Source organism: Pseudophryne corroboree, unplaced genomic scaffold (genome assembly GCF_028390025.1).
Source record: "Pseudophryne corroboree isolate aPseCor3 unplaced genomic scaffold, aPseCor3.hap2 scaffold_121, whole genome shotgun sequence".
Lineage (NCBI taxonomy): Eukaryota > Metazoa > Chordata > Amphibia > Anura > Myobatrachidae > Pseudophryne > Pseudophryne corroboree.
Genome location: NW_026967835.1, coordinates 291,041 through 306,907, shown reverse-complemented (window position 1 = coordinate 306,907; position 15,867 = coordinate 291,041). Strand labels below are relative to the sequence as shown.

At 35.5% G+C, this 15,867-nt stretch overlaps 2 non-coding genes across 2 annotated transcripts; both read right to left on the bottom strand.

Annotated features, from left to right (window-relative positions):
• Window positions 1-15,303: 15,303 nt before the first annotated feature.
• Window positions 15,304-15,467, bottom strand: LOC134992365 (U1 spliceosomal RNA). The gene has a single exon (XR_010196537.1). It is a non-coding gene; the product is annotated as a U1 spliceosomal RNA (small nuclear RNA).
• A 151-nt stretch (window positions 15,468-15,618) lies between these two features.
• On the bottom strand, window positions 15,619-15,782 carry LOC134992213 (U1 spliceosomal RNA). Its single transcript, XR_010196398.1, has one exon. It is a non-coding gene; the product is annotated as a U1 spliceosomal RNA (small nuclear RNA).
• Window positions 15,783-15,867: the final 85 nt, after the last annotated feature.

Below are 15,867 nucleotides of genomic sequence, written 5' to 3'. Positions count from 1 at the left end.
TTTTGAAAGAAAACAATACTGTCAATATACTATTAAAACAAATTAAAATGGTAAAAGTTATTGTACTTTAAGTAAAAATAAAAGAGCAAAAATATCAATCCCAGTTTTGGATTACTTTAATTAACAAAAAAAAAATGCATATAGCAGAGGATAGTTTCAATCTGCCTACCTCTGGGTTAAGGGGCCCAGCATGCTTCCATTGCAGTACTCTGCTGCACATGTAAGTGCAAGAGATCCTGAAGCACTCACTCATCATGGGAAAGTACCAATGCGTTTCTTCATTGGTTGATGGAAGAAACATCTTACAAAAACTCTCCAGATTATTGACTTTTTAAAGTTTTCTAGGAAACGTTCTAGATGAATGCTTATTAGCCTTTGTCAGTATGTATTTTTGCAAAGTGTCTCTGTGGTGCAATCGGTTAGTGTGTTTGGTTATTAACCAAAGGGTTGGTGGTTCAATCCCACCCAGGGATGTTATTGACCTTGTCATCAGATTTTGGTGATCTTTAAGTAGACAAGTCAAAATTTCAAACCCCCTCTTATGGTGTAGGGTACCTGGCCTACTCTGATGTAATCAGAGTTAGATTTGATTAAGTGATTTTATCAAAAAACAGCTAGGAAGCACAATTTAGCAGTGGTTTGCAGAGAAAATGAAATATGCTGGCAGAAAAATCCAATTGAGTGATTAAACAGCTCTTCATTTTCTGGCTTTATTTTTATGCTAACTAATTTGTTCTCTAAAAAGTGTCCACAAAGCCAAGTATCGGATTAACATCTTTGTAGGGATGGTTTTTCACCTATTACTAAATTAAACTTGCTTCATTGGAAAGGCAGCAAGATGCATCCTCATTTCAATATCTACTGAAATAATACAGGTTGACACCAGGAAACATTAACGCCACTGCATCCTTGCTGCTTTCTCATGTGGAAGTCTGTTTAATGTGAAAACAAGGTGATATCTAATTAGCACACAGGTAAGGAATTAAGAAAATCTTTATTTAAGGGTAAGATGTTTCTCACAAAATCGTTGCCCCAATGCATCATTGAAATTCAAGCTGGAAAGATGATTTTAATATATCACTTGTACATTTTGTATTGCTCTTCTGGTGACAATGTAGTTTGTTTTTGTCAATTACCATTTTAATAATCGGGTAAAGAAAATTAAGTGGATTTTTGAAAGAAAACAATACTGTCAATATACTATTAAAACAAATTAAAATGGTAAAAGTTATTGTACTTTAAGTAAAAATAAAAGAGCAAAAATATCAATACCAGTTTTGGATTACTTTAATTAACAAAAAAAAATGCATATAGCAGAGGATAGTTTCAATCTGCCTACCTCTGGGTTATGGACCCAGCATGCTTCTATTACAGTCCTCTGCTGCACATGTAAGTGCAAGAGATCCTGAAGCACTCACTCATCATGGGAAAGTACCAATGTGTTTCTTCATTGGTTGATGGAAGAAACATCTTACAAAAACTCTCCACATTATTGACTTTTTAAAATGTTTCTAGGAATCGTTCTAGATGAATGCTTATTAGCCTTTGTCAGTATGGACTTTTGCAAAGTGTTGCTGTGGCGCAATCAGTTACTGTGTAAGGCTATTAACCAAAAGGTTGGTGGTTCAATCCCACCCAGGGATGTAATTGACCTTGTTATCAGATTTTGGTGATCTTTATGTAGACAAGTCAAAATTTCGAAAACCCCTGTTATGGTGTAGGGTACCTGGCCTTCTCTGATGTAATCAGAGTTAGATTTGATTCAGTGATTTTATAAAAACAGCTAGGAAGCACAATTTAGCAGTGGGTTGCAGAGAAAAAGAAATATGCTGGCAAAAAAATCCAATTGAGTGATTAAATAGCTCTTCATTTTCTGGCTTTATTTTTATGCTAACAAATTTGTTCTCTGAAAAGTGTCCACAAAGCCAAGTATCTGATTAACATCTTTGTAGGGATGGTTTTTCACCTATTACTAAATTAAACTTGCTTCATTGGAAAGGCAGCAAGATGCATCCTCATTTCAATATCTACTGAAATAATACAGGTTGACACCAGGAAACATTAACGCCACTGCATCCTTGCTGCTTTCTCATGTGGAAGTCTGTTTAATGTGAAAACAAGGTGATATCTAATTAGCACACAGGTAAGGAATTAAGAAAATCTTTATTTAAGGGTGAAGATGTTTCTCACAAAATCGTTGCCCCAATGCATCATTGAAATTCAAGCTGGAAAGATGATTTTAATATATCATTTGTACATTTTGTATTGCTCTTCTGGTGACAATGTAGTTTGTTTTTGTCAATTACCATTTTAATAATCGGGTAAAGAAAATTAATTGGATTTTTGAAAGAAAACAATACTGTCAATATACTATTAAAACAAATTAAAATGGTAAAAGTTATTGTACTTTAAGTAAAAATAAAAGAGCAAAAATATCAATCCCAGTTTTGGATTACTTTAATTAACAAAAAAAATGCATATAGCAGAGGATAGTTTCAATCTGCCTACCTCTGGGTTATGGACCCAGCATGCTTCCATTACAGTACTCTGCTGCACATGTAAGTGCAAGAGATCCTGAAGCACTCACTCATCATGGGAAAGTACCAATGTGTTTCTTCATTGGTTGATGGAAGAAACATCTTACAAAAACTCTCCACATTATTGACTTTTTAAAATGTTTCTAGGAATCGTTCTAGATGAATGCTTATTAGCCTTTGTCAGTATGGACTTTCGCAAAGTGTTGCTGTGGCGCAATCAGTTACTGTGTAAGACTATTAACCAAAAGGTTGGTGGTTCAATCCCACCCAGGGACGTAATTGACCTTGTTATCAGATTTTGGTGATCTTTATGTAGACAAGTCAAAATTTCAAACCCCCTCTTATGGTGTAGGGTACCTGGCCTTCTCTGATGTAATCAGAGTTAGATTTGATTCAGTGATTTTATAAAAACAGCTAGGAAGCACAATTTAGCAGTGGGTTGCAGAGAAAAAGAAATATGCTGGCAAAAAAATCCAATTGAGTGATTAAACAGCTCTTCATTTTCTGGCTTTATTTTTATGCTAACAAATTTGTTCTCTGAAAAGTGTCCACAAAGCCAAGTTTCTGATTAACACCTTTGTAGGGATGGTTTTTCACCTATTACTAAATTAAACTTGCTTCATTGGAAAGGCAGCAAGATGCATCCTCATTTCAATATCTACTGAAATAATACAGGTTGACACCAGGAAACATTAACGCCACTGCATCCTTGCTGCTTTCTCATGTGGAAGTCTGTTTAATGTGAAAACAAGGTGATATCTAATTAGCACACAGGTAAGGAATTAAGAAAATATTTATTTAAGGGTGAAGATGTTTCTCACAAAATCGTTGCCCCAATGCATCATTGAAATTCAAGCTGGAAAGATGATTTTAATATAACACTTGTACATTTTGTATTGCTCTTCTGGTGACAATGTAGTTTGTTTTTGTCAATTACCATTTTAATAATCGGGTAAAGAAAATTAAGTGGATTTTTGAAAGAAAACAATACTGTCAATATACTATTAAAACAAATGAAAATGGTAAAAGTTATTGTACTTTAAGTAAAAATAAAAGAGCAAAAATATCAATCCCAGTTTTGGATTACTTTAATTAACAAAAAAAAAACGCATATAGCAGAGGATAGTTTCAATCTGCCTACCTCTGGGCTATGGACCCAGCATGCTTCCATTACAGTACTCTGCTGCACATGTAATTGCAAGAGATCCTGAAGTACTCACTCATCATGGGAAAGTACCAATGTGTTTCTTCATTGGTTGATGGAAGAAACATCTTACAAAAACTCTCCACATTATTGACTATTTAAAGTTTTTCTAGGAAACGTTCTAGATGAATGCTTATTAGCCTTTGTCAGTATGTACTTTTGCAAAGTGTCGCTGTGGCGCAATCAGTTAGTGTGTACGGCTATTAACCAAAAGGTTGGTGGTTCAATCCCACCCAGGGATGTAATTGACCTTGTTATCAGATTTTGGTGATCTTTAAGTAGACAAGTCAAAATTTCAAAAACCCCTGTTATGGTGTAGGGTACCTGGCCTTCTCTGATGTAATCAGAGTTAGATTTGATTCAGTGATTTTATAAAAACAGCTAGGAAGCACAATTTAGCAGTGGTTTGCAGAGAAAAAGAAATATGCTGGCAAAAAAATCCAATTGAGTGATTAAACAGCTCTTCATTTTCTGGCTTTATTTTTATGCTAACAAATTTGTTCTCTGAAAAGTGTCCACAAAGCCAAGTATCTGATTAACATCTTTGTAGGGATGGTTTTTCACCTATTACTAAATTAAACTTGCTTCATTGGAAAGGCAGCAAGATGCATCCTCATTTCAATATCTACTGAAATAATACAGGTTGACACCAGGAAACATTAACGCCACTGCATCCTTGCTGCTTTCTCATGTGGAAGTCTGTTTAATGTGAAAACAAGGTGATATCTAATTAGCACACAGGTAAGGAATTAAGAAAATCTTTATTTAAGGGTAAGATGTTTCTCACAAAATCGTTGCCCCAATGCATCATTGAAATTCAAGCTGGAAAGATGATTTTAATATATCACTTGTACATTTTGTATTGCTCTTCTGGTGACAATGTAGTTTGTTTTTGTCAATTACCATTTTAATAATCGGGTAAAGAAAATTAAGTGGATTTTTGAAAGAAAACAATACTGTCAATATACTATTAAAACAAATTAAAATGGTAAAAGTTATTGTACTTTAAGTAAAAATAAAAGAGCAAAAATATCAATACCAGTTTTGGATTACTTTAATTAACAAAAAAAAAATGCATATAGCAGAGGATAGTTTCAATCTGCCTACCTCTGGGTTATGGACCCAGCATGCTTCCATTACAGTCCTCTGCTGCACATGTAAGTGCAAGAGATCCTGAAGCACTCACTCATCATGGGAAAGTACCAATGTGTTTCTTCATTGGTTGATGGAAGAAACATCTTACAAAAACTCTCCACATTATTGACTTTTTAAAATGTTTCTAGGAATCGTTCTAGATGAATGCTTATTAGCCTTTGTCAGTATGGACTTTTGCAAAGTGTTGCTGTGGCGCAATCAGTTACTGTGTAAGGCTATTAACCAAAAGGTTGGTGGTTCAATCCCACCCAGGGATGTAATTGACCTTGTTATCTGATTTTGGTGATCTTTATGTAGACAAGTCAAAATTTCGAAAACCCCTGTTATGGTGTAGGGTACCTGGCCTTCTCTGATGTAATCAGAGTTAGATTTGATTCAGTGATTTTATAAAAACAGCTAGGAAGCACAATTTAGCAGTGGGTTGCAGAGAAAAAGAAATATGCTGGCAAAAAAATCCAATTGAGTGATTAAATAGCTCTTCATTTTCTGGCTTTATTTTTATGCTAACAAATTTGTTCTCTGAAAAGTGTCCACAAAGCCAAGTATCTGATTAACATCTTTGTAGGGATGGTTTTTCACCTATTACTAAATTAAACTTGCTTCATTGGAAAGGCAGCAAGATGCATCCTCATTTCAATATCTACTGAAATAATACAGGTTGACACCAGGAAACATTAACGCCACTGCATCCTTGCTGCTTTCTCATGTGGAAGTCTGTTTAATGTGAAAACAAGGTGATATCTAATTAGCACACAGGTAAGGAATTAAGAAAATCTTTATTTAAGGGTGAAGATGTTTCTCACAAAATCGTTGCCCCAATGCATCATTGAAATTCAAGCTGGAAAGATGATTTTAATATATCATTTGTACATTTTGTATTGCTCTTCTGGTGACAATGTAGTTTGTTTTTGTCAATTACCATTTTAATAATCGGGTAAAGAAAATTAATTGGATTTTTGAAAGAAAACAATACTGTCAATATACTATTAAAACAAATTAAAATGGTAAAAGTTATTGTACTTTAAGTAAAAATAAAAGAGCAAAAATATCAATCCCAGTTTTGGATTACTTTAATTAACAAAAAAAAATGCATATAGCAGAGGATAGTTTCAATCTGCCTACCTCTGGGTTATGGACCCAGCATGCTTCCATTACAGTACTCTGCTGCACATGTAAGTGCAAGAGATCCTGAAGCACTCACTCATCATGGGAAAGTACCAATGTGTTTCTTCATTGGTTGATGGAAGAAACATCTTACAAAAACTCTCCACATTATTGACTTTTTAAAATGTTTCTAGGAATCGTTCTAGATGAATGCTTATTAGCCTTTGTCAGTAAGGACTTTTGCAAAGTTTTGCTGTGGCGCAATCAGTTACTGTGTAAGGCTATTAACCAAAAGGTTGGTGGTTCAATCCCACCCAGGGACGTAATTGACCTTGTTATCAGATTTTGGTGATCTTTATGTAGACAAGTCAAAATTTCAAACCCCCTCTTATGGTGTAGGGTACCTGGCCTTCTCTGATGTAATCAGAGTTAGATTTGATTCAGTGATTTTATAAAAACAGCTAGGAAGCACAATTTAGCAGTGGGTTGCAGAGAAAAAGAAATATGCTGGCAAAAAAATCCAATTGAGTGATTAAACAGCTCTTCATTTTCTGGCTTTATTTTTATGCTAACAAATTTGTTCTCTGAAAAGTGTCCACAAAGCCAAGTTTCTGATTAACACCTTTGTAGGGATGGTTTTTCACCTATTACTAAATTAAACTTGCTTCATTGGAAAGGCAGCAAGATGCATCCTCATTTGAATATCTACTGAAATAATACAGGTTGACACCAGGAAACATTAACGCCACTGCATCCTTGCTGCTTTCTCATGTGGAAGTCTGTTTAATGTGAAAACAAGGTGATATCTAATTAGCACACAGGTAAGGAATTAAGAAAATCTTTATTTAAGGGTGAAGATGTTTCTCACAAAATCGTTGCCCCAATGCATCATTGAAATTCAAGCTGGAAAGATGATTTTAATATATCACTTGTACATTTTGTATTGCTCTTCTGGTGACAATGTAGTTTGTTTTTGTCAATTACCATTTTAATAATCGGGTAAAGAAAATTAAGTGGATTTTTGAAAGAAAACAATACTGTCAATATACTATTAAAACAAATGAAAATGGTAAAAGTTATTGTACTTTAAGTAAAAATAAAAGAGCAAAAATATCAATCCCAGTTTTGGATTACTTTAATTAACAAAAAAAAAACGCATATAGCAGAGGATAGTTTCAATCTGCCTACCTCTGGGCTATGGACCCAGCATGCTTCCATTACAGTACTCTGCTGCACATGTAATTGCAAGAGATCCTGAAGTACTCACTCATCATGGGAAAGTACCAATGTGTTTCTTCATTGGTTGATGGAAGAAACATCTTACAAAAACTCTCCAGATTATTGACTATTTAAAGTTTTTCTAGGAAACGTTCTAGATGAATGCTTATTAGCCTTTGTCAGTATGTACTTTTGCAAAGTGTCGCTGTGGCGCAATCAGTTAGTGTGTACGGCTATTAACCAAAAGGTTGGTGGTTCAATCCCACCCAGGGATGTAATTGACCTTGTTATCAGATTTTGGTGATCTTTAAGTAGACAAGTCAAAATTTCAAAAACCCCTGTTATGGTGTAGGGTACCTTGCCTTCTCTGATGTAATCAGAGTTAGATTTGATTCAGTGATTTTATAAAAACAGCTAGGAAGCACAATTTAGCAGTGGTTTGCAGAGAAAAAGAAATATGCTGGCAAAAAAATCCAATTGAGTGATTAAACAGCTCTTCATTTTCTGGCTTTATTTTTATGCTAACAAATTTGTTCTCTGAAAAGTGTCCACAAAGCCAAGTATCTGATTAACATCTTTGTAGGGATGGTTTTTCACCTATTACTAAATTAAACTTGCTTCATTGGAAAGGCAGCAAGATGCATCCTCATTTCAATATCTACTGAAATAATACAGGTTGACACCAGGAAACATTAACGCCACTGCATCCTTGCTGCTTTCTCATGTGGAAGTCTGTTTAATGTGAAAACAAGGTGATATCTAATTAGCACACAGGTAAGGAATTAAGAAAATCTTTATTTAAGGGTAAGATGTTTCTCACAAAATCGTTGCCCCAATGCATCATTGAAATTCAAGCTGGAAAGATGATTTTAATATATCACTTGTACATTTTGTATTGCTCTTCTGGTGACAATGTAGTTTGTTTTTGTCAATTACCATTTTAATAATCGGGTAAAGAAAATTAAGTGGATTTTTGAAAGAAAACAATACTGTCAATATACTATTAAAACAAATTAAAATGGTAAAAGTTATTGTACTTTAAGTAAAAATAAAAGAGCAAAAATATCAATACCAGTTTTGGATTACTTTAATTAACAAAAAAAAAATGCATATAGCAGAGGATAGTTTCAATCTGCCTACCTCTGGGTTATGGACCCAGCATGCTTCCATTACAGTCCTCTGCTGCACATGTAAGTGCAAGAGATCCTGAAGCACTCACTCATCATGGGAAAGTACCAATGTGTTTCTTCATTGGTTGATGGAAGAAACATCTTACAAAAACTCTCCACATTATTGACTTTTTAAAATGTTTCTAGGAATCGTTCTAGATGAATGCTTATTAGCCTTTGTCAGTATGGACTTTTGCAAAGTGTTGCTGTGGCGCAATCAGTTACTGTGTAAGGCTATTAACCAAAAGGTTGGTGGTTCAATCCCACCCAGGGATGTAATTGACCTTGTTATCCGATTTTGGTGATCTTTATGTAGACAAGTCAAAATTTCGAAAACCCCTGTTATGGTGTAGGGTACCTGGCCTTCTCTGATGTAATCAGAGTTAGATTTGATTCAGTGATTTTATAAAAACAGCTAGGAAGCACAATTTAGCAGTGGGTTGCAGAGAAAAAGAAATATGCTGGCAAAAAAATCCAATTGAGTGATTAAACAGCTCTTCATTTTCTGGCTTTATTTTTATGCTAACAAATTTGTTCTCTGAAAAGTGTCCACAAAGCCAAGTATCTGATTAACATCTTTGTAGGGATGGTTTTTCACCTATTACTAAATTAAACTTGCTTCATTGGAAAGGCAGCAAGATGCATCCTCATTTCAATATCTACTGAAATAATACAGGTTGACACCAGGAAACATTAACGCCACTGCATCCTTGCTGCTTTCTCATGTGGAAGTCTGTTTAATGTGAAAACAAGGTGATATCTAATTAGCACACAGGTAAGGAATTAAGAAAATCTTTATTTAAGGGTGAAGATGTTTCTCACAAAATCGTTGCCCCAATGCATCATTGAAATTCAAGCTGGAAAGATGATTTTAATATATCACTTGTACATTTTGTATTGCTCTTCTGGTGACAATGTAGTTTGTTTTTGTCAATTACCATTTTAATAATCGGGTAAAGAAAATTAATTGGATTTTTGAAAGAAAACAATACTGTCAATATACTATTAAAACAAATTAAAATGGTAAAAGTTATTGTACTTTAAGTAAAAATAAAAGAGCAAAAATATCAATCCCAGTTTTGGATTACTTTAATTAACAAAAAAAAATGCATATAGCAGAGGATAGTTTCAATCTGCCTACCTCTGGGTTATGGACCCAGCATGCTTCCATTACAGTACTCTGCTGCACATGTAAGTGCAAGAGATCCTGAAGCACTCACTCATCATGGGAAAGTACCAATGTGTTTCTTCATTGGTTGATGGAAGAAACATCTTACAAAAACTCTCCACATTATTGACTTTTTAAAATGTTTCTAGGAATCGTTCTAGATGAATGCTTATTAGCCTTTGTCAGTAAGGACTTTTGCAAAGTGTTGCTGTGGCGCAATCAGTTACTGTGTAAGGCTATTAACCAAAAGGTTGGTGGTTCAATCCCACCCAGGGACGTAATTGACCTTGTTATCAGATTTTGGTGATCTTTATGTAGACAAGTCAAAATTTCAAACCCCCTCTTATGGTGTAGGGTACCTGGCCTTCTCTGATGTAATCAGAGTTAGATTTGATTCAGTGATTTTATAAAAACAGCTAGGAAGCACAATTTAGCAGTGGGTTGCAGAGAAAAAGAAATATGCTGGCAAAAAAATCCAATTGAGTGATTAAACAGCTCTTCATTTTCTGGCTTTATTTTTATGCTAACAAATTTGTTCTCTGAAAAGTGTCCACAAAGCCAAGTTTCTGATTAACACCTTTGTAGGGATGGTTTTTCACCTATTACTAAATTAAACTTGCTTCATTGGAAAGGCAGCAAGATGCATCCTCATTTGAATATCTACTGAAATAATACAGGTTGACACCAGGAAACATTAACGCCACTGCATCCTTGCTGCTTTCTCATGTGGAAGTCTGTTTAATGTGAAAACAAGGTGATATCTAATTAGCACACAGGTAAGGAATTAAGAAAATCTTTATTTAAGGGTGAAGATGTTTCTCACAAAATCGTTGCCCCAATGCATCATTGAAATTCAAGCTGGAAAGATGATTTTAATATATCACTTGTACATTTTGTATTGCTCTTCTGGTGACAATGTAGTTTGTTTTTGTCAATTACCATTTTAATAATCGGGTAAAGAAAATTAAGTGGATTTTTGAAAGAAAACAATACTGTCAATATACTATTAAAACAAATGAAAATGGTAAAAGTTATTGTACTTTAAGTAAAAATAAAAGAGCAAAAATATCAATCCCAGTTTTGGATTACTTTAATTAACAAAAAAAAAACGCATATAGCAGAGGATAGTTTCAATCTGCCTACCTCTGGGCTATGGACCCAGCATGCTTCCATTACAGTACTCTGCTGCACATGTAATTGCAAGAGATCCTGAAGTACTCACTCATCATGGGAAAGTACCAATGTGTTTCTTCATTGGTTGATGGAAGAAACATCTTACAAAAACTCTCCAGATTATTGACTATTTAAAGTTTTTCTAGGAAACGTTCTAGATGAATGCTTATTAGCCTTTGTCAGTATGTACTTTTGCAAAGTGTCGCTGTGGCGCAATCAGTTAGTGTGTACGGCTATTAACCAAAAGGTTGGTGGTTCAATCCCACCCAGGGATGTTATTGACCTTGTCATCAGATTTTGGTGATCTTTAAGTAGACAAGTCAAAATTTCAAAAACCCCTGTTATGGTGTAGGGTACCTGGCCTTCTCTGATGTAATCAGAGTTAGATTTGATTCAGTGATTTTATAAAAACAGCTAGGAAGCACAATTTAGCAGTGGTTTGCAGAGAAAAAGAAATATGCTGGCAAAAAAATCCAATTGAGTGATTAAACAGCTCTTCATTTTCTGGCTTTATTTTTATGCTAACAAATTTGTTCTCTGAAAAGTGTCCACAAAGCCAAGTATCTGATTAACATCTTTGTAGGGATGGTTTTTCACCTATTACTAAATTAAACTTGCTTCATTGGAAAGGCAGCAAGATGCATCCTCATTTCAATATCTACTGAAATAATACAGGTTGACACCAGGAAACATTAACGCCACTGCATCCTTGCTGCTTTCTCATGTGGAAGTCTGTTTAATGTGAAAACAAGGTGATATCTAATTAGCACACAGGTAAGGAATTAAGAAAATCTTTATTTAAGGGTGAAGATGTTTCTCACAAAATCGTTGCCCCAATGCATCATTGAAATTCAAGCTGGAAAGATGATTTTAATATATCACTTGTACATTTTGTATTGCTCTTCTGGTGACAATGTAGTTTGTTTTTGTCAATTACCATTTTAATAATAGGGTAAAGAAAATTAAGTGGATTTTTGAAAGAAAACAATACTGTCAATATACTATTAAAACAAATTAAAATGGTAAAAGTTATTGTACTTTAAGTAAAAATAAAAGAGCAAAAATATCAATCCCAGTTTTGGATTACTTTAATTAACAAAAAAAAATGCATATAGCAGAGGATAGTTTCAATCTGCCTACCTCTGGGTTAAGGGGCCCAGCATGCTTCCATTGCAGTACTCTGCTGCACATGTAAGTGCAAGAGATCCTGAAGCACTCACTCATCATGGGAAAGTACCAATGCGTTTCTTCATTGGTTGATGGAAGAAACATCTTACAAAAACTCTCCAGATTATTGACTTTTTAAAGTTTTCTAGGAAACGTTCTAGATGAATGCTTATTAGCCTTTGTCAGTATGTACTTTCGCAAAGTGTCTCTGTGGTGTAATCGGTTAGTGTGTTTGGTTATTAACCAAAGGGTTGGTGGTTCAATCCCACCCAGGGATGTTATTGACCTTGTCATCAGATTTTGGTGATCTTTAAGTAGACAAGTCAAAATTTCAAACCCCCTCTTATGGTGTAGGGTACCTGGCCTACTCTGATGTAATCAGAGTTAGATTTGATTAAGTGATTTTATCAAAAAACAGCTAGGAAGCACAATTTAGCAGTGGTTTGCAGAGAAAATGAAATATGCTGGCAGAAAAATCCAATTGAGTGATTAAACAGCTCTTCATTTTCTGGCTTTATTTTTATGCTAACTAATTTGTTCTCTGAAAAGTGTCCACAAAGCCAAGTATCGGATTAACATCTTTGTAGGGATGGTTTTTCACCTATTACTAAATTAAACTTGCTTCATTGGAAAGGCAGCAAGATGCATCCTCATTTCAATATCTACTGAAATAATACAGGTTGACACCAGGAAACATTAACGCCACTGCATCCTTGCTGCTTTCTCATGTGGAAGTCTGTTTAATGTGAAAACAAGGTGATATCTAATTAGCACACAGGTAAGGAATTAAGAAAATCTTTATTTAAGGGTAAGATGTTTCTCACAAAATCGTTGCCCCAATGCATCATTGAAATTCAAGCTGGAAAGATGATTTTAATATATCACTTGTACATTTTGTATTGCTCTTCTGGTGACAATGTAGTTTGTTTTTGTCAATTACCATTTTAATAATCGGGTAAAGAAAATTAAGTGGATTTTTGAAAGAAAACAATACTGTCTATATACTATTAAAACAAATTAAAAAGGTAAAAGTTATTGTACTTTAAGTAAAATAAAAAGAGCAAAAATATCAATCCCAGTTTTGGATTACTTTAATTAACAAAAAAAATGCATATAGCAGAGGATAATTTCAATCTGCCTACCTCTGGGTTATGGACCCAGCATGCTTCCATTACAGTACTCTGCTGCACATGTAAGTGCAAGAGATCCTGAAGCACTCACTCATCATGGGAAAGTACCAATGTGTTTCTTCATTGGTTGATGGAAGAAACATCTTACAAAAACTCTCCAGATTATTGACTATTTAAAGTTTTTCTAGGAAACGTTCTAGATGAATGCTTATTAGCCTTTGTCAGTATGTACTTTCACAAAGTGTTGCTGTAGCGCAATCAGTTAGTGTGTACGGCTATTAACCAAAAAGTTGGTGGTTCAATCCCACCCAGGGACGTAATTGACCTTGTGATCAGATTTTGGTGATATTTAAGTAGACAAGTCAAAATTTCAAACCCTCTCTTATGGTGTAGGGTACCTGGCCTACTCTGATGTAATCAGTTAAATTTGATTAAGTGATTTTATGAAAAAAAACAGCTAGGAAGCACAATTTAGCAGTGGGTTGCAGAGAAAAAGAAATATGCTGGCAGAAAAATCCAATTGAGTGATTAAACAGCTCTTCATTTTCTGGCTTTATTTTTATGCTAACAAATTTGTTCTCTGAAAAGAGTCCACAAAGCCAAGTATCTGATTAACACCTTTGTAGGGATGGTTTTTCACCTATTACTAAATTAAACATGCTTCATTGGAAAGGCAGCAATATGCATCCTCATTTCAATATCTACTGAAATAATACAGGTTGACACCAGGAAACATTAACGCCACTGCATCCTTGCTGCTTTCTCATGTGGAAGTCTGTTTAATGTGAAAACAAGGTGATATCTAATTAGCACACAGGTAAGGAATTAAGAAAATCTTTATTTAAGGGTGAAGAGGTTTCTCACAAAATCGTTGCCCCAATGCATCATTGAAATTCAAGCTGGAAAGATGATTTTAATATATCACTTGTACATTTTGTATTGCTCTTCTGGTGACAATGTAGTTTGTTTTTGTCAATTACCATTTGAATAATAGGGTAAAGAAAATTAAGTGGATTTTTGAAAGAAAACAATACTGTCAATATACTATTAAAACAAATTAAAATAATAAAAGTTATTGTACTTTAAGTAAAAATAAAAGAGCAAAAATATCAATCCCAGTTTTGGATTACTTTAATTAACAAAAAAAAAATGCATATAGCAGAGGATAGTTTCAATCTGCCTACCTCTGGGTTATGGGCCCAGCATGCTTCCATTGCAGTACTCTGCTGCACATGTAAGTGCAAGAGATCCTGAAGCACTCACTCATCATGGGAAAGTACCAATGTGTTTCTTCATTGGTTGATGGAAGAAACATCTTACAAAAACTCTCCAGATTATTGACTTTTTAAAGTTTTTCTAGGAAACGTTCTAGATGAATGCTTATTAGCCTTTGTCAGTATATACTTTTGCAATGTGTCTCTGTGGCGCAATCAGTTAGTGTGTTCGGTTATTAACTAAAAGGTTGGTGGTTCAATCCTACCCAGGGACGTAATTTACCTTGTTATCAGATTTTGGTGATCTTTAAGTAGACAAGTCAAAATTTCAAACCCCCTCTTATGGTGTAGGGTACCTGGCCTTCTCTGATGTAATCAGAGTTAGATTTGATTAAGTGATTTTATAAAAGAACAGCTAGGAAGCACAACTTAGCAGTGGGTTGCAGAGAAAAAGAAATACGCTTGCAGAAAAATCCAATTGAGTGATTAAACAGCTCTTCATTTTCTGGCTTTATTTTTATGCTAACAAATTTGTTCTCTGAAAAGTGTCCACAAAGCCAAGTATCTGATTAACACCTTTGTAGGGATGGTTTTTCACCTATTACTAAATTAAACTTGCTTCATTGGAAAGGCAGCAAGTGATGTCATCCAAGCAGTGGGTCAAAGTTGGCTTCATCCCTCGTCTGCTTATGAAAAGAGAAAAGGGATATGCAGGGCATGGCGGCCTTTTGCGACGCTTGGATGACCCCTAGTTCGCATTAAACACCCCCACCCTCCTTCGGTGTGGGGCTCATGTTGGCCATGCCCCAGCCCCTAAAGCATTCAAGCTGATTTCTTGCAGCAGCTGGGTACTGTAACAGCTCCAGAGCTGCTCTGTAAGGCAAGTAAAAGGGTGTGGGCCCTGCAGCACTACCTGTAGTTTGCATTGTGCATTGGAAGGCACAAAGTAAGCAGACGGGAGGAGAAGTCAGGATAGTGCACAAGGTTATAGAAGGGATGGGCTCAAGAAAAGAGAAGTGGAAACAGACAGCATACTAGGCTGGAGAGAGACCTGAGACAAAGAGATCTGAATTATACGAGAGCCGTCCAGGGGAAACACAAATTATGCAGTCAAGTTTCCCACATTTGGGGAAATCGCAAGGGGCAGCACACCCAGAGTGCAATGGGTGAGCCTTGCCCTGGGAGAAGCACCTTCATGATCATAGTATCTCACCTGGCAGGTTAGTAGGAGTTGGGCTAGAGCTGGGGAGGGTCGCTGCTCGGGCACTACCTTTCAAGTGAAGGAGATCCAACTGAGGCAGCACAAGGGAACTCTCAAAAGAAGAACAAGGCTAGAGGAAGATCTGAGACAAAGAAATCTGACTTTTACCAGAGCTGACCAGAGGATAGCACAAACACAGTCCACCACTACCACAAATAATGCAGTCGAGTTTCCCACATTTGGGGAAATCACAGGGGTCAGCATACCCAGAATGCAATGAATGAACCTCACCCTGGGAGAACAATCTTCATGACAATAGTATCTCCTATGCAAAATAAGTATGATTTGGGATAGGGCTGGGGAGGGCCGTTGCTCAGGCACATCTCTGTCAAGTAAAGGAGATTCAACTGAGGCAGCACAAGGGAAC